The sequence below is a fragment of the Eumetopias jubatus genome, unplaced genomic scaffold (genome assembly GCF_037043125.1).
Source record: "Eumetopias jubatus isolate StellerSeaLion01/CBP00866 unplaced genomic scaffold, mEumJub1_p1.0 scaffold_5, whole genome shotgun sequence".
NCBI lineage: Eukaryota > Metazoa > Chordata > Mammalia > Carnivora > Otariidae > Eumetopias > Eumetopias jubatus.
Window position 1 is genome coordinate 122,409,642 of NW_028274811.1, and position 20,604 is coordinate 122,430,245.

Genomic DNA, 20,604 nt, shown 5'->3' on the forward strand with positions numbered 1-20,604 from the left:
CTTTCTTTTAAGAATATCCTTAGGCCTCCCTTTTTTTCACTTAAATAGCAGAATCCAGGTATGTTCACACCATGTCTTTGGTTTTCTCTACCACCTGCCTAACCCTCACCTCCATTCTTCTAGAATTTTCTCACCTTTAATTCCCATTCCAAGTTCTTACCAATTTCCCCTTCCCACTGTCCCTTCTTGCAGTATTCATCACTTGCTAGGAAAGTCTTCTAAAAGACATTGAAGAGACATTTGGGAGCTGGGCAGCAAGAATCCCAACAGACATGGCTTATGTCTCCCAGCTACGTGATGACAGATAAAAAACCACCCCACTAACTGTGCAGAATTAACACAGACCAAACAGAACAAAGTGCCATACAGCTGAGCTAGCTTTATGAGCAGAACCTGAGCTGGGCCAACTTAATTGGCTTTTAAAATGACTTGATCTATATTCATGAAGTCTTCTATCTTAACAAAAGAAAACACAGAGATTGTAAGTTTTCATCTTTTGCTTAGAAACATTTTATTTATTAATGTTGAACTAGGACTCCTTGAAGGTTCCAATAGAAATATTATGTTGTCTGAATACCTTTTTGATGCTTGGTACTATGAAAAAAGTTGAAGCTGTCAATTTTAGGTAAGATATTTGGATACTTATGTGAGGTGGCAGATCTAAGGTGGGAATAAACAGCTGCTGACTTGGCATGATTTAGGAGGAATTGGAAAAATTGTTCGTGTTCATCGAAAGTCACTAAACAGGAGACCTCGATTGCATTCTGTTTTGTTTGGGGTAAATTTCTCCACTCTTAGCTTTAATTTCCTAACTATGAAACAAGGGCTGCAGGGAGAAGTAAAATTACTGCTTTCTAAGGTTAGAGCTCTAAAATCCCATTCTTTTAGACAATTTTGCCAAAATTACCTCCTTCGTTGGCCTGCCCGAATAACTGAAATTCCACATTTAGAGACTGTTTTGCAAAACTTAAGTTGAAGACATTTTTCTCTGGGAAGCAACAATAAATTATGGGCTATTAAGCACTTAGCAGAAGAATAATTTACCAGACAGGTAGCTAAGAAGGTAGCAATGTACAGGAGAGGCTTGTGAAAGAATTAAAGTTCATACAGAATGTTAGCAGGGGATAATTCCTCCAAAATAACTTGGGCCTCAAGGTTCTGGGTGCTAAAGGAGGTGTAGAAGTCTGGCCAATGTGATGGCCCCATGACCAAACCTGCTTTGTAATTTTTCAAAAAGCAGACTGATGCTGGAAGAAAATGTTTCTTCCTCTAAAGGACCCGAGATGATGGTATGGCTTAGATGACTGCCTTCAAAGGTAGAATGACCAGTTTCCACAGAGTTTATCTTACTTCTGGGAAGGGTGGTATTTTTGTGTAAGAGAGTAGATGAGGATTTAGATATGTGCACTATAGACCCAAAAAAGGAAGGAAGCCAAGATGTACAACTATACAGGATTTTCTATGTATTGGGCATTACATCATTCATTAATGCATATAAAGATATGCATGTACTTCCTGTACAACCTACAGGAAGTCTGTAGGTTACACAGATCTGAAATACAAATCCATATCAAAGGGCCTGAAAAGAAAAATTAATCACATCAGATGAGTGTATCATGTAGCACCTGTGCCAGCAGCACCAGAAAACGAGGAATAATTCAAAGTGATATCTCGGCAGGGAAAGAAATTGCTTCAGTGGGAACCAAACAGAAGAACCTAGGTCTGGTATTAGACTGATCAGAAGTGAACCCTGGTTCTCTCTGTCCTAACTGTGTGCATTTGGGTAGGTGGCTTAACCTCTGTGAGTCTCAGTTTCATTCTCTGTAAGATTGCAGTCAGCCTCTATCTCTTAGAGTTGGGGAATTAAGTGAAACAGCATGTAAAAGATGAGGCATCACTTGTTCTCAGCAAACAGTTGTTAGAATCATTAGCAATAAGACTATCCTTAGGTGAACACATCAAATTTAAAAAATGATAAAAATTCTTCCCAATTACACTAGGTTAATAAGACCCTAAATGCCCACAGTTGGCTTGGCTAGTTCTATCCATTTCACTCTCCTTGCCCTCTTGCCACTGGAAGAGTTGAGCCATGAGCAGGATTTGCCAGTGTCTAGTGTTGAAGTACAGAGAGTTCCCAGTAAGGGCTCAGGACCTAGAAGTTTCCAGAAAGGTCTGAAAGATGTTTTATCATCTCACCAGGATTCCCTTGGGCACAGGATTCTCTCTCTCTCTCTCTTTTAAGATTTTATTTATTTATCTGAGGGAGAGTGAGCAAGAGAGAGAGCAGGAGCAGGGGTAGAGAGAGAGGGACAAGTGGACTCCCCGCTGAGCAGGGAGCCCGACATGGGGCTTGATCCCAGGACCCTGGGATCATGATCTGAGTTGAAGGCAGACCTTTAACCGACTGAGCCACCCAGCCGCCTCCTCTCTCTCTATCTTTATATGCATTAATGAATGATGTAATGCCCAATACATAGAAAATCCTGTCTTGTGATTTATTTAATTAGAAGTAGCAGAATTCTGAGGAACTGTGTTTTAGGCTGCACACCATTGAGTATTGAATGAGTCACATGTGACATGCAACGATATCATGTGATTTTCCATTTTTATCCTATAGTGACTTCCTTGCATTGGCAAGATTTTTGGAACCAGAATATTAAAGTGGCACTTTCTAAATTTTTTTGTATCTTAGACATAAATTATATTGTGGGTCCTTATACTTCTGAAGCAGTTTTCCCTACTCAAAAATAATTTACACCAAGTGTTACTGACTGATTGCAAATAGGACATTGGATTTGCACAATGAGATTTTACTGCCTGGCTCACATGATTTTAGTATGCTTTAGTGTGGAGTAAGTTTTCCAAGTGAGAAGATTTGGCAAGTATAAGAGGCTGAAGTTTTCATTTCAGGTACCCTCCTTCCCAAGTCTCTTCAAGGATGAGGGAAATGGTTGGCACGCTGACAGATGTTTTATTGCTATGTGAACATCACATTTCCAGAATTCTTCTTACACAGGCTAATTAACATTGCACCTGACTACTTGTACTTACCTTTTTCAGGTTGTAATTTCCCTTTGACCAAATCATTACTGGCCTCAAGAGGAGTTGAACTTACTCAGTTTTATGTGAAACACAGAAGCATGTGAACAAAGAGCCAGGACATAGAGAAATCCTTTCTACTCGTTTAAACTTCAGTATCTGTGGGCACCAGGTTTCATCTACAATCCGAGACACCCTCACCTCCTTGGATAAATGTGCCCATGGCAGGGAAGCTACTGCTTTCTGTCTGTATTTGCTTCTCACTACTTTTGGTTTTTGTTGTTTCTGTAGTGGGCTGAAATGATAGCTCCCACAAAAGATATGTCTATGTCCTAATCCCCAGAACTTGTAATGTGACCTTATTTGGAAAAAGGATCTTTGCTGATGTAATTAAGTTGAGGATCTTGAGAGGAGGAGCTTATCCTGCATTCAAAATGCAATCATAAGTATTCTTAGGAGAGAGAGACAATGAGAAGACACACAGAGAAGAGGAGGAGGCAGTGTGACCATGAGGCAGAGACTGGAGCCCTGCAGCCATAAAGCAACAATTGCCAAGAGCCAGCAGAAGCTTGCAGAGGCAAGGAAGGATTTTTCCCTACAGCCTTTGGAGGGACTGGCTCTGTGACATCTTGATTTTGGTCTCCTGGCTTTCAGAACTGAGAGAATACATTTCTATTGTTTTTAGCCTCCCATTTGTGGGAACTTGTTACAATGGCCACAGGAAACTACTTTTCACTGTCTCTTTTACTCCATTTCAGTTCTTCTATACTTTAGTGCTCTTGCCTGTTTATGCCCTCCCTCAAAATTTCTCTCCTTCTCTCTCTGTCCATCTGTCTCATTATTGTATCATTGCCAAGGGAAAGCATATACCAATAATGAATGCATATGGTTATGATTGGGCTTTTGCAAAGTTGATTTGACTGTTAAGGCAAGCTAACCATGTTTTAAACTTTAATGGACATGTAGATCACTTGGGGGTTTTGTTAAAAAATGCAGATTCCTGACTTCTACCCTAAGACATTTCTGATTTTATCCATCTGGAATGGGACCTGAGAACCTGCTTTTTATAGAAGACCCTGAGGGATTCTTATATAGATGGTCATCAGTCCACACTTTGGAAAACATTAAAGTAAGGCATGACTCCCTTAATCTATCAAAAACTTATGTGGATTTATGGTATGGGCCTGTCAGTACAAAAGCCCATTACAATCCAGTAAGTTGTGTTTATGGAAATCCTGGCCCTCTGTCTGTGGAAACATAGGTAGCATCAAAAGTATTTAGTTAGAGTTGCATTTAACAACACATACGGGGAGTTCAAGGAAACACGAGTGCTTCCTCAACACTCATTGCAAAGCCAAGAGGGGCTGGCATGCCATTTTCTGGTACATTCCTTACTGCCACTGTCTAGAAAGAGGATTGGACAGGTTTGACTAGGCCATGTTCTCACACCCTGGGCCAATTTTTGGTTTTGCCTCATGGTTGTGTCACTCAGGGTGGAAAGTGCCTTTGTCACCAGTTTTGCCCCACAGTGGAGCGAGCTCTTCTCGCCATCTGCTTAGCAGCTCTAAACACTGCCCAAAGGAAGAGTGGCTGTGGAATTCTAGAAGGGTTCTGACTGGAAGCAGCCCCAGCTTACTTCTTCAGTTTTCCTACAGTCCTCCTCAGACTTGGGAGTTCTCTGGAGCCACTTGGTTTTAGATGTTGCCAGAGGCCACCCAGCCAGAAGGTGATCAGCTTTCAATCCTTGATGGACTGTAAACTCTGCTACACTGGGGACAGAAAGTAGAGGCTGAATAGAGGCTGAAAAGGGTTGTCAGTTTGTGCCTAGAGGAGGGCATTGTATGGATGTGATGGGGCACAGAGTCATCTTTTCTTTCTTCTTCTTCTTCTTTTTATTTTTTGGTAATTGGAGTAAGCATTCTCTCATGAATTAGAAATGCTGGTTTATTAGGCAAGTCTCCTATAAGGACCCCATCACAGTACTCTTTGTGGATGCCTCCAGACCATATTGGCTTTATCTCCTTCCTGCCTCCTCACAGTGCTCCTCAGGCATTTGGTTTGGTTCCTTGATGGCACCCTGTCTTGACCTGTTCTTTAATTGTTTTGTATGCATTGCTGAAATTGCTCCTTTAGGCCAGGATTTACACCTTTCACAGCAACAGTGTAAACACAGCAAAAACTTTACAAATTGATTTAAAATCTTGGCCTTTTAACAATTGAACTTTAAAGTATGCTGTTTTTACCTATCATTGAGCAGTGGTTCTCAAACCTTAGCTGAAGGGTTTGTTACAACAGAAATTGATAGGTCCCACCCCTAGAGTTTCTGCTTCTGCTTCTGTTAGAATTTTCATTTTTAACAAGTTCCCAACTAATGCTGCTGACTCGGGGATAACTCTTAGAGAACCTCTGCTCTAGAGAATGTACACTTTTTCCTCTGATGGTTTCCTATTATGGGCTACAAAAGTCTGATTTTTATATTTTTGGAGAAATTAAATGGTATCTTTGTAACTCAAGTACCAGACTTCAAATTAGTAAGCCAAACAAATGTGATTAACACCTTTATAAGTGTTATGATGCTTTAAAAATAGTCAACCATGATGGAATGCTAAGTTGTAAACTACGGTTCATTTGAAACTTGGTAGGCTGCCTATTGTGTCATGCTCAGCTTTTCAACTCATGCTTTTTGACCTACAACCATTTCTCTACAAGCAGCCTCAACCCCAGGTTAGATGTCCTGATCATACTTCCCCTTGTTTCACTCCCATTCTCAGAGGGTCATCTTCAGCATCCCCATGCCCAAGAAATCTCATGGTTTGGGGAAAAATTAGGTATGACCTCCCTTTCACCAACTACCTATTTAAAAAAAATTTTTTTTTAAGATTTTTTTTTATTTATTTATTGGACAGAGAGAGACACAGAGAGGGAACAGAAGCAGTGGGAGAAAGAGAGGGAGAAGCAGGCTTCCTGCTGAGCAGGGAGCCTGATGTGGGGCTCGATCCCAGGACCCTGAGATCATGACCTGAGCCGAAGGCAGAAGCTTAACGACTGAGCCACCGAGGCGCCCCACCAACTACCTATTTTAAAGCACATGAATAAAATGCATGTTGTAACCAATATCATTCACTTTTGTTTTAGCTCCATGGCCTGTGGGGCTCTTCAGGTTAACATTATATACTTATTCCTAGCCTCATAAGTACAATGAGGTATATTACAGAACTTTTGACGTTTGAAAGTCCTTACTCTCGGAAAGAGAAGAATATTCTAAGCTGAGAAAATGCACTTTCATGTGGATAAGTGGAGCAGAATTGGAGGCTATCAAAAGTTTTGGTAAGTCTGTTCTACAGTAGGAGCTTCTCGCAGCTTCAGGACTAATATTTTGAAGTCTTTGTTTTTTATGGCTTTACAGGGCAAGCTTGATTCCCAGAGTGAGGATGAGCCTATCCCCAGGACGTTAACAATGTCTTCATAATAGATCAGATGTTGTGAGGTTTCTTCTTTTACCTAGCCTTCCGTTGAACCTAATACCCTTGCCACTTATTGCTCAATGTCTTCATATACTTTCTTTGTGTGTGGGAGGTTTGCTGGTCCAGCTCTCTGCACATAGTAGGCTTCATAAGGATAAGTCTGTACATTTTTAGGTGTCCTCCCCTCCCCCATCACGAGACTAAAATGGTCAGATCATGAGACAAACAAATCAAAGAAAATAAGCAAAACAGATCGTGTAAAAGACAAATACTGCAATTATCAAGCAGAAAAGAAGTGAAAGTCTTTTAAAAAGACAACATATTTGGAATAGGTTGTGGAAATGGAGGCTTCAGAAACTGCCACCCATGTACACAGAACTACTTCTCAGCTGTATTTCACTGAGTAGATGAAAGGAAGAGATTGCAAAAGAAAAAAGAAACAAAGCAAAACAAAGCTGCTCAAGTCATTACCACAGGACAAAGCTCCTGACATTCTAAGTTTTTCAGAAGAAATAGACCATAGAAATGTTATAAACAGCCAGAGTCTCCTCTCCTTGCCCTTACTCAAATTCTTTACACTAATACAAATTTCAGAGTTGTAGTACAGGTCTTTTTGTTTTGTTTTGCTTTCTTTTAAATAGTTTGTAATTAGGGAGATTTCTTTGTTTAGTACAGTCTGTCCAGCTGGTAACTTAGATGTGCCAAGAGTAGCATGGCGTCCTTAGGTCTTGTACTAGGGAGTAGTAATTAGAACTGGATGAATCTCATTTAACATAGTGGTCTGATGTCAGGCCCACACCCTTGTTCTTCAAATTCAGAGAAAAGTTAAATTGGTACAAAAATAAATTTTCTTGAAACATTGCTCCCTGGACTTGACATTTTGGTGTTTTGGCTCTTTTGATCTTTAGCAATGAGTACTGAGGAGTAAATAACAATGGGAGCCTTTCTGAGAATACCACATGAACATGGTAATTTATAAAGTAAAAGTTGCCAGATGTCCAGGAGTCTCCATTTTAGGCTCTTGGACTGCAATTCCAGTATCCATGACCCTGGTCTGTTAAATGAGAGTCTGAACTGGTGAAGGTACATCCCATCACATGTGAAGGTGTCTTCACATTGAGCATTGGTTGGAAAGTTCATTAACAGAGAGATTTAAGCTTTGTGTATGTGTGTGTATCTGTATTTTTGTGCAGTTCAGCAATATAAATTACAAATGACAATGTACTCGAAAACTTTAGAGTAAAATACCCATAAAATAAATAAAACAAAAAAGATAAAATGCCAGAACTGAAAGTAGCCTCAGAGTTCTTCTTTTGCACCACTCATTATAGGTTAAAAAATCGGTGTTAAGAAAGGGGAAATGATGTTTAAGACCCCACAGCTTTATGCCATTTCCTGTTTATCTACTTTTTATTTTTTAAAGATTTTATTTATTTATTTGACAGAGAGAGACACAGCGAGAGAGGGAACACAAGCAGGGGGAGTGGGAGGGGGAGAAGCAGGCCTCCTGCAGAGCAGGGAGCCCAATGTGAGGCTCGATGCGGGGCTTGATCTCAGGACCCTAGGATCATGACCTGAGCTGAAGGCAGATGCTTAACAACTGAGCCACCCAGGCACCCCTGCCACTTCCTGTTTAGATCCCCTATGGGATTTCAATGACTTTCACTCACTGTACCTTTGCCAAGACTTTTTAAAAAATGAAAGAGTGGTGGGCTGAGGATCAGGCAAAGAGAATGGATGAAGAAAATTAGTTGCTGCAGGAAGAGCACCATTTATCAGGAGAAACCCGCACAGTAGTGACAAGAATGTTCTTGAGTTGGCTGTCCTCCACCCTCACCCTACCCTACCCAGCTGAACTACAGAAGTGATGGCTGGTAGAGACAGTCTCTCCTGTGTCCAGGGAAGCGGTGCTGTTTGATCTCATCCTCATGCTTCTTCCCATTTACCAAGATATCTAAAGCTTTTTTTTTCCTTCCCAAAGGTCAGAAATGCTCACTCCCATTTAAGATGATTTTTTATTTTTTTTGAGGTTGGCAACTGCATGTCTGAGACTAGATAACAAAAATGCTTTCATAAGGGTCAAAATGCAAAAAGGCAAACCTATGTCATGACACAGGGAAGGATTTTGACTGCTTTTCCAAAGACAGTGAACCAAGAGTGAAATGGAGGGAGAAGTCATGAAAACCAAGTGCATGAAAAAATAAAGACTCTCAGAAAAGCAATCTGAACCTAGGACTTCATTCAGCACTTTTCTTAATCTTTGGGGCTTTTGACATTTTTTTCTCTCCAAATGTAAGAAAATAAGGATAGTTTTCTAGAACAGAGAACAAAATATCTTCTCCAAAACCTTAGCTTATGCAGGCTGACTGGGAAAGCAGTTCTTAATGGGGCACTGGATTGATGATAACCCCCCCTAGTGATTTGGGGATTACTGAGTGAAGAACTTCTTTTTGGCTCCAAAAAAATCTAACTGAATTTCTACTTGAAGTTGAACACAAGGTCGGGATAACCCAGCATCATCCTGGAGTTGAGTGAGTTTACTTCTTCAATCAGCTTTTTTGAAAAGCTTTGAATAATTTAATAATAACAGACAGCATATAATTAGTAAATAGATGTTTTAGGAATCCTAAAAGGTTTGGGAAACATGAAGTTTCTTAAAAGAGGAAATTTAGGAAATTAATGGAATTAAGTACCTTCACTTGTAAAGAACTGTAATACTATTCAGCATCAGGAAGACAAGAATAGTGTAGAAGAAACACTCTTAAATTTGGAAAATTTTAGTACAATGGCAAAAGAGGAATTAAATTAATCTTGATAAAGGAAATGGGAGTGAGTACAATAAAAGAGAATACACTATTTTTCTAAGATTACGGTGCACGAATACACCAAGCATCTGGAAATATCTTCCAGTAAGAGTTAATGGCTAGTATATATGCAAAGCAATTGCAGTTATAGTGAAAGGTCTCATTTACTTGGTGCTTGCTATTGACTAGACTCAGGGGTGAAGAATTTTGCAAATGATGTCTAATTTAATCCTTGAGACAATCCAGTGAATTAAGTGCTTTTACATCTGTTTTACAGATAAAGAAAATGGAGGTTTATGAAGGTTGAATAACATGTCAAGTCTTAGAGCTAATAGGCGTGGGAAGTAGAATTTGTAGCTCATCTCTCTTTGCTCTGAGCCTTTACTTCAACCACTTAATTGTTCTTTCTGTATCCATTGTTTCCTTTAACTGTCTCTTAAGAAGTTCACTCCAGGGCCATTTTGGCGGCTGGTTTTAGGTTGGGGCCCTCCCGCATCTAAGGCAGGAAGCTGGTGGCCGCAAAGAAGACGAAAAAGTCGCTGGAGTCGGTCAACTCCAGGCTCCAGCTTGTTATGAAAAGTGGAAAGTACGTGCTGGGGTACAAGCAGACTCTGAAAATGATCAGACATGGCAAAGCGAAACTGGTCATCCTCACCAACAACTGCCCAGCCTTGAGGAAATCTGAAATAGAATACTATGCCATGTTGGCCAAAACTGGTGTCCATCACTACAGTGGCAATAATATTGAATTGGGCACAGCATGTGGGAAATACTACAGAGTATGCACACTGGCTATCATTGATCCAGGTGATTCTGATATCATTCGAAGCATGCCAGAACAGACTGGTGAAAAGTAAATCACGCATAATTTTTCTTTAATAAAACTGGCCACAGCTTGTTTAAAAAAAAAAAAAAAGAAGTTCAGTCCAAATGCCTGTCAGAAATCTCTATAAGTGTTGGAAATTAAACCAATTCTCCTTTTTAATTTGTGTGGGAATAGTCTGATATTTACTAATCGAAAGACTATAATCCTGAAAGCAGACTGAGGTTTAAAAGCAATTTAAATTAGATGAAACTTTGCATTATTATATATGAAAATATGCATAGCTTACATTTTAAAAAATGCCATTCATCTAAATTTTAACATTTTCTAGTATGAGCATATTTATATGAGATTACTATTTTTAAAAAAATGTGCTTTTTAATCTAGATTTAGTTTTTGCTAGCATAAACATATTTATATTAGATTAGTATTCCACTGGGTTCAAATATTTGCTTTTTGCTTCAGTGAACACCTGTTAGTCACATTAGAAATCTGTTTTTGACATTTACTATTTAACAAGCCCATTATTTGGCACCCACTCTTTTAAAAGTGACCAGTTCAAGAACTGACTGTGACTTGGGTAGTTCTTCTTAACAAATGAGGTTATTAAATTCCTTGTAACTGGCTCAAAATGAAGCTTATATTTTATTTACAAAGTGGCAGTTGACACCAGTTGTTTGAAAAATGTCAGTCTGATGAGAAAACTGCTGCCACCTGAAAAATGTAGGCCAAACTCCAAGAAAAGCATTATTTTGTATAAGTCCTGTGAGGATTCAGCTTGAACTAAAGGGCTCTCATTTGGCTCTGATGATGAAGTTCATGATTCACTTTTTAAAAATGAGAAGGTGCAAACCAACTGCTCATTCTTTATGAAGTCTTTTACAAGTTTGCAAATGCATTGCCTACTCAAGTACATTGCTAAGTAGACAATCACACAAGTATATCATAGTGGAATACATGTTAGAAAAATGGACAGTGGTTTTGGGGGTCCAGAGCAGAGGGTGGCTGAGTCTTCTAGCAGGGATGGGGGAAACGATCATAAAGGAGGAGTATTTTCTCTGGGTTTGAAGGTGTTGGCAAAATACATCAGATCAAGGCTACCATGCATCAGAAGAATTTGCTGTTAAGAAATTTGAATTGATAACTACTTTTTTTCTTTAAAGTTTTCTAGTGGAAATTAACCTTTATTTGTCTTTTGCACAGAGAACAGTTTTACCTGCTTTTTTCCCACTTACTCCCATTGAATGTATGTTGGGTGTACCCAGTCCTCTGTCATTCCATAGATCTCTGAAGCCCCTGGGAATCAAATGAGGACCAAGTAGTGTGAATAATGTGTTCCTTGGCGAACATCTCCTCTTTAAATGTCCTCATTTCAGGAGAAAAAAGGGATATGCTTGGAGACTGGCCTGAGAAGTCAGCATAATTCAAATGAAAAATATATTAGATCAATTAAAAATAATTTAGCTCTCTGCTAGCTAGCTGCTAGCTTCCTTAAATCATTTCTTATCCAAGCTAGCCCAGTTGGATATATAGATTATATATAGATTAGATTATAATCAAGTTGTGCCAAATTCTGCAATTTACCTCCTTAGTTTTCTGGGGTCTCAATGGGTTTTCAGGGACCATAGCAAAGAAACCAGAAGGTGGGCACTAGATTACCACATTTGCTTGGCTTATCAGCAAAACCAAGAGGTTACTGTGTACCTCTATCCCACCACTATTGTTCAGGGAGATTTTGTGGGCACACACTATACTCATTTCCTAGATTGGCAGGGCACACTAAATTCTGGACTATGATTTGAAATGGAGATCACTGTTATCTCATTAGCCATGAACTTCATTTTTTTAAAAAGATTTTATTTATTTATTTGACAGAGAGAGTGATAGCAAGAGCAGGAACACAAGCAGGGAGGGTGGGAGAGGGAGAAGCAGGCTTCCAGTGGAGCAGGGAGACCAACACAGGGCCTGATCCCAGGACCCTGGGATCATGACCTGAGTTGAAGGCAGACACTTAACGACTGAACCACCCAGGTGCCCCATGAACTTCATTTTTTGAGGAATTGAAAGAATTATATAGGGGCGCCTGGGTGGCTCAGTCGTTAAGCGTCTGTCTTCGACTCAGGTCATGATCCCAGGGTCCTGGGATCAAGCCCTGCATCGGGCTCCCTGCTCAGCAGGAAGCCTGCTTCTCCCTCTCCCACTCCCCCTGCTTGTGTTCACTCTCTTGCTGTCTCTCTCTCTCTCTCTCTCTGTCAAATAAATAAATAAAATCTTAAAAAAAAAGGAATTAGATAACTCAGAGGACATTGGACAGTTATTGATAGCCTTTGTAATAAACTTAAAAATTGACATTTTAAAAAAATAGAGGTAGAAACATTTTAATGTTGGACCCATTTTTCCTGGTGAAACCACACTAAGATTTTGAAAACAATCTAGATTTGCCTGATAATGGTGGTTCTTCACATTTTTTCTATTGTGATACATATGGTTACATGTGAAACACTCTTATGGCTAAACACAGATTTGGAAGTTGAATTACTACTTAGATAAAATAGATTTTGAATCATGCACAAATCATGTACTCTAATCTCTACTCTTTTTTCAAAATTCATTTGCCATACAACTGTGTATCTCAAGATCCCAGTTAAGGAGAACTTAGTGTAGAAGAGTAAAGATTTTGTTCTTCACTTCCTATTCCCCCTGAGTATTTCTGGTTGAGATCAACACAGGCAAATTTAAAGATCTAGAACAGATGTCTAATGTTATTAGTGGTGAGGATGAAGTGGGGAGTGAGTAGGAGGACACAGTAGTCAGTATGAGTTTTCTGCTTAGTCATAAAAGTTCTTGAGAGACTAAAATATGAGATGGAGAGTATATTGTGGTATGCCTCTTGTTAGGTATGCCCATGGAATTATTCTTGCACATATTTACATATGAAGTATAGTAGAATAAGAAAAAAAAGATGGAAAGCCACTGTTAAATGTGCTATATTTAAAAAGATCATGAGCTCAATTAAGAATGTAATGATGTATTAGCCTATACCTCTTTTCTGACCATCATTCATACATTTACCTGTACCCCAAATCTAGGGGTCAGCTTGTCACCTCCCCCTAACTCCAACATAAATCCAATTTATGACCTATTTCATTTACAAATAGAAATTAATTCTATAATTGATTATAATTAATATTTCCCTGTCCAAGTCTAGTTATATCATCAGAACCTTAGTTCAAGTTGTCACTTTTCTTTGCCTGGACCATTATAATTATTGCCTTACTATTATCACTAAATACATTTGACACATGCCAATTGAAATCAGAATATTGGAATTTTAGGACAAAGAAAATCATTCTGTCAGCTAGGTTTTGTTTTTATTAAAGAAAAAACTATTGTTGACCCTTGAAAAATGTGGGGCTTAGGAGAACTGACACCTCTGCCATCAAAAATCTGTGTATAACACTCGACTCCCCCAAAACTTAACTACTAATAGCCTATTGTTGACCAGAAGTCTTACTGATAACATAAACAGCTTACACATATATTGTATGTTATGTGTATTATATACTGTATTGTTACAATGAAGTAAGCTAGAGAAAAGAAAACGTTATTAAGGGAATCATAAGGATGAGAAAATACGTTTATAGTATTGTATTTATAAAAAAAAAAATCTGCCCATAAGTAGACCTGTTCAGTTCAAACCTGTATTGTTCAAGGGTCAACTATATATATAGATGGTTTCTATTAAATGCTATTAAAATAGCATTTATGCTCTTGTTTTTTGTAACTCCAAAGAAATTGTACTTCAAACACAATCTCCATCAACTATGTAGCTCATGCCAGGTGCACAGTTAGCTATTAACAAGAGATTTCTGCATAATCAATCACAACAATAATTCATATCTAGAAGAGGAAGGAAAAAATCCTTCTTTTTGTCAACAAAGAAATTTAGAGTGGGGCAATATGATGTTAACTTGAATTATCTAGATAATTGGGCATTGTTAAATTGATTTTATGACTTTAGTGAAAATGGCAGAAAATTCTCTCCATAAAAGCAATGAGAAAACTGGCAAAAATTGTCAGAATCAGAATTTTCAGAACTCTGGAATTTGATAAAAGGCTGGTAGCAATCTGGAGCGCATTTACTCAGGAAAAGTGGCTGAATCTCAGTAAGAGCAGAGAGCTTTGTGATGTTTTAATTTATTATAGCTCCATCCTCTGGTCTTCAGCTCTGTGGTAGACTTGAAAACCAACAGTCTGCAGTCACAGTGAAACCCAGCAGCCTGGCAGCAAACTGGAAGGGATAGAAGGGGGTTGAAACTCCTTTAAAGACCTGTTACTAGAGCACTGTCATTATTTGTCTTGTTTGTCAGTCCACTGGAAGACCCCACTTGCAAAACTGTTTATTTGAACTCAGAGATCACCAGTGCAAAAAACCTCTGCTTTGAGGATGTTCCTCAAAAACAATCACAGGAATTGCTTAATTTCATAGCTCCCTGAAGCAGTGGATAACTGTTATGGAGACTGACCATAAAACCAAAAAGGAAAATGGGGGAATGATTTCCATAGGGACTTTGAAAAATGCTAATATATTCTTGGGAGTCTATGAGGCCATGAACATGCATAAGCATATGAGCATGCTCAAAAAAAACCCGTAAGGCTCTAACTTTTCACCTGGTTGTTGTTTGTTGAGGCTGGTTGTTTTTTGAGGCTCTGTGTAAGCAGGAAGTGAAAGCTAAGGCAGAGTCCTCAAGTGTTTGGCCAAAAGTTAAAAAGTGTTATTGAAGTTCCATGAGAACTAGAGCTAAAAAGAAGGGATCACTCAGAGAGAGCTTTAGCCTCCCATTAGCCAAACCTAATATTGGTAAGGGAATCCAGGATTGGTCCAAATCTAAGACAAAAGAACCCAGGGGGGTAGGTTTAGGTCCTGCCTTTGGACATTTTTCAATTAAAAGGAAATGGTGGGAAAGCTTCTTTTGGAAGATTGTTAGGGCCCAGGGAAAATAATCAAAACCCACAAATAAACAAAATAAAACAGTGGTTGTCAGAGAACTGGAAAGGGGGGAGGGCATTGCCTGCAAATGGGCACAAGGAACTTTTTGGGATAAGGAAAATATTTCATCTCTTGATTGTGGTGTTTGTTAAATAATTACTTATTTGTAAAAACCCATTCAATTTTATGCTTAAAATGGGTGAATTTTTGGGTGAATTTTATTATATGTAAATATGCATTAATAACCCAAGCTTAAAAAACAAATATTTCCTAAATAATAAAACAAAGATAAACAACCCAACTAAAAAGGAACAAAGAAAATAAAAAGGCAATTTATAGAAGAGATGACTTTTATCTCCCTCTCTCACTCACCAAAAATAAGAAGATGCTCAAACTTTAGAATAATTAATAAAATGAAACTTTATACAACATTGAGATAACATTTTACATCCTATTGACAAAAATTTTAAATGTATATTGTGTGAAATGGTGGGAAATTAAGACCTCAGGGTAGGAATGTAATTTGGAAAAACCATGTAGAAAACAATGTAAGAGGATCTTGAAAAATTATGTGTACATTCCGTATGACTCAGCAGTTCCATTTTTAGCCATTTACTATGACAAATTCTGCATCTTATTATAGTAAGAAGCCCAAATAAGGAGCTTATGCCAGCCTTGCAGTTTTTGCTCTGGCACTTTCCTGAATCTACAGAAGATCTTCATATGGCTGGTTCTTCTTGTCATCAGTGTTAGTGCAAACATTGCTTCTACTGTGAGGCCTTCCCTAACTGTCCAGTCTAAATTAGCACTTCTTCCCATCCACAGTTATTGTCACATCAGTGTTTCATTTTGCTCATGGCTATATCACTCTCTGAAATTATTTATTTGTAGCTATTTGTACTTTCTGTCTCTCCCAAATAGAATGTAAACAGCCAAAGGGCAACAACCTTGTCTACCTCCTTCTATAAATAGGCCCTTTAATAGGATCTGGCATATTAGACACTCAAATACTTAATGTCACGATGTTGCTTGTTAAAGCAAAATACTGGAAACAATCAAAATGTCTATCAATAGTGGATATTATCATATCAGATATAAAGATAACTAAATGCACTAGTAAAAAACAGTGCTAAGTGAAAAAAAATCAACTTGTCAAAATGTATATTTAGTATTGAACTATTAAAGTAAATTAAAAAACATCTTCTAGACACTGCTACTCAAAATGTGAGGATCAGTGTAGATTTGTGAACTGTTTGTTATGGTCTATTATTAGAAAGTGGGAATGTGTTTAGAAATTTTTTTTAAAGATAGATTTATTCATTTATTTATTTATTTGAGAGAGTGAGAGAGAGCACAAGCAGGGGGTAGGGGCAGAGGGAGAGGGAGAATCTCAAGCAGACTGCCAGCTGAGTGCAGAGCCCAACAAGCTCAATCTCATAATCCTGAGATAACGACCTGAGTTGAAATCAAGAGCCGGACACTTAATGAACTGAGCCACCCAAGGGCCCCTGTGTTTAGAAATTTTATAGCAGTTTGGTGGTGCCATGATATCTAAGTATGGAATCAGTGGATTTGTTTCAATAAACAATGACATATAGACTAGTGTAGGTGTGACTGAATTCCCTAGTGAGTTGAATGTAGTTGTATGTATCAGACAAACAATAGCATGATATATGGTCTGCAACAGATTGTGGAAAACACAAAATTAAAAACTAAAACACCCCGCTCTTCACTATATATAAATGAGAAACATAGCTTCAGACAATATTTCATATTATTAAAGCTTACATAAATGTATGAGCAGTATGAACGTTGATTGGAAAAATACAAAAAAACTAAATTCGTGGCAGCAATTGTGGGTGTGTGTGCAATAGGTAGAAGAATGGGCTGGGGGACTGGAGATGAATGAGGGATTATGTTTATCCAGTATGCTTTAATCTATTTAATTGAAAGAAAATAAGGCATGTGACAAACAGTTATTAATTCTGGGTGTAGGCGATATGGGTTTTTTATATTGTTATTTATACTTTTATGCATTTTTCTTAAAATAAAACCTAATAAAAAAAAGAAAGGAATTCTTCCAAATTAGAACAGGAAGTCAGTTGGCTCCAAGAAGAATGTCTTCAACAAGAGGAATGGAATGGATCCTAGCAACAGAAAAATCAACTAAAAAGCTGGAAGGTATTAATGACATGGTGAAATAGCATCTGCTGCTTATCTCACAAAGGGGAGAGAAAGCCAGTTAGTTTTGGGAGAAGGGGGGATGCTCCATGAGAAATACATGGTTCAGAATTAAATAAAATGGTGATATGATTTCAAAGATCTAGTGCAATGTAAAGAAAGAGTGCTAGTTTTACCAGTATGTTAGGTACATTTGTACATGGGACAAAGATTGTGATGTTTTACACAATGAGAAAAAAAGGTTATCCAAGTATGTTTCTGGTTTATGATAATGGAAATACCATGTATTCATTTTTAGTATTTAGAGTCACCTATAAAACAAATATGGAATATTTAAATATGGTGACAAAATAGAATATGAATGTTATTAACCTAGGCAATGTGAGAGTAGAGGTATAACTCGTCCTTTTTATAATTTAGTGTTACAAATGGATAATGTGATAATTCTGTGAAAGATTTGGAGAATTAAACTCGATGTCATTTGAATATCTATAAAAACTGTGGTCCTGCCGCATAGAAATATTTTGAAAATAATTCAGCATAAAATTAGACAAAAGTAGATTAGATTTAACTAATTAATTTAACATTGAGTGATAAAGCAACTTGACAGGAGGGTTAGAGACTAAAATAAGACCTAAATTAATTAAACTGTAAAATGAATCCATGGTAAATGGGCTCTAAGATCACCCCAATTGGAGGCCATGGCCTAAGATCCCCACTGACATAGGGGCTATACAGTAAGGCTTGGTTGTTCATTATTGTGAGAAACATCAACCTGCGTATCTGAGTTCTGTATCTAATATCCTGTTAAAAACTCTTTTTGATGAACAACTTGTAGCCAAGTAAGACCACCTTTCCACATTCATGTGGGAAGACAAAGCCAAATTGCTCAAGACCATGTTTTTTTTAAGCGGCTAGTAAATTTAACCCTGGGAAGATTTAACATTAACGATGGGGATAATAAAATAAACCATTTTATTATTTTTGTGCAGATTTGAAAATATTCTATTGATTAGTTATTTCAATTTATATTCTAAGAGAATTAAGAACTTGGGAAAGTGATGACTCCTCATTGATAGTCCTTAAAAAATAAAATTGAATATATTAAACTGATTTAAAATTGTTTAGGGGAATTTAGTTAGCTGACTGGCAGTAGCCTCCTTCGAAAGATTGTTAAAATTTCTAGATTTATAAATGTAATAATGGAACCGTTATATTGGGTTTAAAAAACAATGTAATATATTGAAGCATTAAAAATATTGTATAAAAAGTTTGGAGACAAATATTACATAAAGGCGAGAGAATTAGAAATAAACATTAAAGTATATTGTGAAAGGTGAAAGGATAACAAATAATTCTGATTCTGGTAATGGCAGACTAGGTAATTTGGAACAACATTCCCACTGAGGATAATGGGAAAATCTGGTCAAAACACATTTATTATTTATTTATTTATTTATTTATTTATTTATTTATTTATTTATTATTTTGGTCAAAACACATTTAAAAAGTCTATAAGTAACTTAAATGCTAACAAGATAGGAGAATTACAAGTCCAGGATTTGGGGGAGTTTAGAGGAATGCATGTGGGGATATTTTTCTCCTGGTGATGATTGCTGATTTTGTGGTGGGCAAAAGTGAGACTCAGCAGCACTTTTGACAGTGAGGTTAGTAAGAGACACATTGGAGCTCAAGTTTGCGAAGGGGGAGTGAATCCTGATGAGTTCACTTAAACTGGATTGAGATCCCAAATATTGCTTCATCAAAGGAATAAGGGGAACCCAGACAGTTTTGCAAAGATAGACAAACAGATATTGGAATAGAATAGACAGCTCAGAAACAGACCAGTGTATATAAGGAAACTTGATTTATGGCAAAAGCACAAAAGATCAGTCTTCTTAACAAGGGTTACTTGGGAAAATTGGATATTCATATGGAAAATAAAAAACAACCCAACAGATCAGTCTGATCCTTACTCACACCATACACAAAAATAAATTCCAGATGGATTTTAAATCTAAACATGAAAGGTACACCAATAAAATTCTAGAATATAATGTAAGGCATTATTTTCATGAACTTGCGCTAAGAAAATACTAAGTAAAACACAAAGCACTATTCTTAGTGGACAAGATTGTTAAATTTATCCACTTAAAAAATCAGAACTTCTGGGGGCGCCCGGGTGGCTCAGTTGATTAAGTGTCTGCCTTTGGCTCAGGTCATGGTCCCAGGGTCCTGGGATCGAGCCCCGCGTCGGGCTCCCTGCTCCACGGGAAGCCTGCTTCTCCCTCTCCCACTCCCTCTGCTTGTGTTCCCTCTCTCGCTGTGTCTCTCTCTGTCAAATAAATAAATAAAATCTTTAAAAAAAAATCAGAACTGTCAAGCAAGATGTCAATAAGTGAAAAATCAAGATACAGAATTGGAGATGATATTTGTAACACATATAACTGACAAAGGATCATATTCAATATATACATATATTTTTAGTTTGGTTTACTCTGAAGTGGACCCTGAGAAAAGGATTTAAATATAAATAGTTTGTGTCCTAAGAAGCACTTGTAAGGGTCTGAAGAAATGAGACAGGGAAGGAAAGAAAGGCAATACAGGGCACACTGATAAGCAGATTATTATAGTTTTGCTCTATTACCATCCCCATCCTTCCATTTGAGCCCTTAGAGCTTACAAACTAGGAAGACTGAGTGCGGTTACAGGTCAGCAGGTCTTCTATTTTAGAATTCTGACAGTCCACCTATGTATGAAGGAAGCACAACAAAATATATGAGTTAAAGGTGAAGGAAGAAAGGGGAAAAGAGGAAAAAAATATTTCAGTTTTGAAAATCGGTAGTAGTGGGTGAAAATATCTCTGTAGCTTGGTAGAGGCAAGAGCTCGGAAAGGTGATGTATAATCCATTCCCTTAAATTTACTTTTAATTATTACCCACAAACATACTTTACAATTACTAGGAATAAATTACTGTTGGGCATCGAACACTTTTAATGTTTGTTCCCAGATTTGGGGAACAAATTTTCCTAGATAATACCATTATCACGAAATTTTTTGCGGTGACTGTTAGAGCTCGCTGTAACACTGAGTAGATGTATGCATAAATCCAAGGTTTTCAATTGGGAATGCATGTTTGTTGCCACCCCAGATTCATATTTTCTTCCACCTCAGAAGTTCCTAACAAGGGTTTTCATTACAAGAAGCCAAATGTCATGAAAAATAGTAGGTATTAAATATTAGGTAGTTGAAATATGGTGCATTGGAGAGCCATAAACCAGCAGGTAAGAACCAACAGTAGA

General features: G+C 37.7%; 1 long non-coding RNA gene and 1 pseudogene across 3 annotated transcripts in view; both read left to right on the forward strand.

Annotated features, from left to right (window-relative positions):
• The window catches only part of LOC114204756 (large ribosomal subunit protein eL30 pseudogene), a 46,178-nt pseudogene extending 35,975 nt beyond the window's left edge, over positions 1-10,203 (forward strand).
• Positions 1-20,604, forward strand: part of LOC114204890 (uncharacterized) — a 382,680-nt gene that overhangs the window by 319,397 nt on the left and 42,679 nt on the right. The window lies entirely within an intron of this gene.